Here is a 2,222-nt window from a genome sequence, read left to right as displayed (position 1 = left end):
GAAAACAAAACCCCAAAACTGTTGAAGGAATTATGGGCAAATATTTACACCAATCTTGAGATGGGGAATGTTAATGCCATGGAAGAAATCACAAAGAAAAAAATAGATATTATTTTTAATAGAAGACATAAATATTTAAAACTTCTGAACATTAAAAAGTCATAAATGAAAATTTTAAAATGACAAACTGGCAAAATATATTTGAAATATGACAGATAAATGATTAATATTACATCATTATAATTTATTAAGAAAAGTAGGTTGCAGCCAGCACATCAAGGTTACTGACTTTTTATGATGTTTGGTGGCTGTGAGATTATAGAAGCATACGAATATGATCTTTATCAAGACGAGTTATCTAGTGAAATGAGTGTTGATAGTGAGGTGGAATTTCAACTCTATAGCTGAATTTATTATGCCCAAGATCTTGGCGATGTCATCAGGGAAGAAGAACATGAAGAAAAGAACTCTGGGAATTTGGAATCTTCGAGTAGTAAACCAAATCAGAAGAGGCTAAGGTTGTCCTTTCAGATAGTGAGGTCATCCAGCTTTCAGATGGCTCAGAGGTCATCACTGTCTGATGAAGATAGTATTTATAGATGTAAAGGAAAGAATGTTAGAGTTCAAGCACAAGAAAATACCCATGGTCCTTCTGCTTCTCTTCAATCTAATGAGCTGGTTGATAAGAAATGCAAGAGTGATACTGAAGAGAGATCAGGTATAATCTGAGAGCTCATGATTATAGAGGTCAGTTCAAGTGAAGAGGAAGAAAGCACCATTTCAGAAGGCGATAATGTAGAAAGCTGGATGCTACTGGGATGTGAAGTAGATGATAGAGATGATGAAATCCTTCTCAACCTTGCGGGATGTGAAAACTCTGTTACTGAAGGAGAAGATGGTATAAACTGGTTCATCAGTGACAAAGACATTGAGGCCGAGATAGCTAATAACAAATCACCTGGAAGATGCACCCAGAGATATTATTCAGCCAACAAAAGCATTATCTGTAGAAATTGTGACAAATGTGGCCATTTAACAAAAAACTGTCCCTTACCAGGAAAAGTTCGTTGCTGCTTCCTGTGCTCCAGGAGAGGACATCTCCTGTATTCCTGGCCAGCCCCCCTTTGCGAATACTGTCCTGTGCCTAAGATGTTGGACCACTCATGTCTTTTCAGACATTCCTGGGATAAACAGTGTGACTGATGTCATATGCTAGGTCACTATACAGATACTTGCACAGAAATCTGGAGGCAGTATCACCTAACGACCAAACCTGGACCATCCAAAAAGCCAAAGACCCCTTCAAGACCATCAGCCTTAGCATATTACTGTCACTGCATGCAAAAGGCAATTCTGGGCACAAGTGTCCAGAAAGAGAAGTGTATGACCCGTCTCCAATATCTCCATTCATCTGCTACTGCGATGACAAATATGAAATTCAGGAGAGAGAAAAGAGACTAAAACAAAAAATAAAAGTACTGAAGAAAAATGGAGATATCCCAGAGCCATCCAAGCTACCTTAGATAAAAATGGCAAATGAGAACCCCCATTATTATATAAGGAAGGGCCGTGCCGCGTGGAAAAGCAACAGGTGGCCTCAATAAAATAAGGAAACACAAAAAGAAATGAAGAACAAGAACAGAAACTGGGAGAAGCACAGGAAGGCTGACAGACATGTGAAGTGGATGAGGATTTTCCTAGGGGCCCCAAAACCTACTCTTCTGGCAGTTTTAAAACCCAGAAGCCTTCCAAGCCGTTTCACCATTCATCACATTACTTCACATCAAGAGAAGACAAGTCTCCCAAGGAGGTTAAGAGGGGCAAGAGAAGAAAAAGGAGAGGTGCTTGGAAGATGATGACAATGATAACTTATTTCTTATTAAGCAGAGGGAAACAAAGGTCTTAAGCTGTCAGGCAGCCTCTGATGTGGCTTTCCTTTGTTCTTTTGGCCTTTGTGTCTATAACCTTCTGGCATTGTGATTATTATCTGTGACTAAATAAAGTGAGTTTTGTTTTTGTTTTTGTTTTTTAATTTCAGCCATTCCTAGATTTACTGAACATCCGTGGAAATCTCAACTCTCTAAGTCCAACAGGTTACTAGGTAAGAAAGTAGAAAGATAAACCTGGACTTCTCCTGTTCCAGGATGTCATCTTTACTCAGAATCCTAGGGCTAGGAAGAAGAATTCATCTTTTCAAGAAAGCTTTTAAAAAATACTTTGGG

General features: G+C 38.7%; 1 pseudogene across 1 annotated transcript in view; it reads left to right on the top strand.

Moving 5' to 3' along the window:
* The first annotated feature begins 294 nt into the window (after nucleotides 1–294).
* LOC105546423 overlaps nucleotides 295–2,222 on the top strand; it is a 7,110-nt pseudogene continuing 5,182 nt past the window's right edge. Inside the window, exon 1 of the transcript XR_001007088.1 lies at nucleotides 295–1,841. The product of XR_001007088.1 is annotated as a zinc finger CCHC domain-containing protein 7 pseudogene (transcript). The remainder of the gene's footprint in view (nucleotides 1,842–2,222) is intronic.

Source organism: Mandrillus leucophaeus, unplaced genomic scaffold (assembly GCF_000951045.1).
Source record: "Mandrillus leucophaeus isolate KB7577 unplaced genomic scaffold, Mleu.le_1.0 Scaffold359, whole genome shotgun sequence".
Lineage (NCBI taxonomy): Eukaryota > Metazoa > Chordata > Mammalia > Primates > Cercopithecidae > Mandrillus > Mandrillus leucophaeus.
The sequence above is the reverse complement of the archived record's forward strand: the minus strand, read 5'-3'. Positions and strand labels throughout refer to the sequence as shown.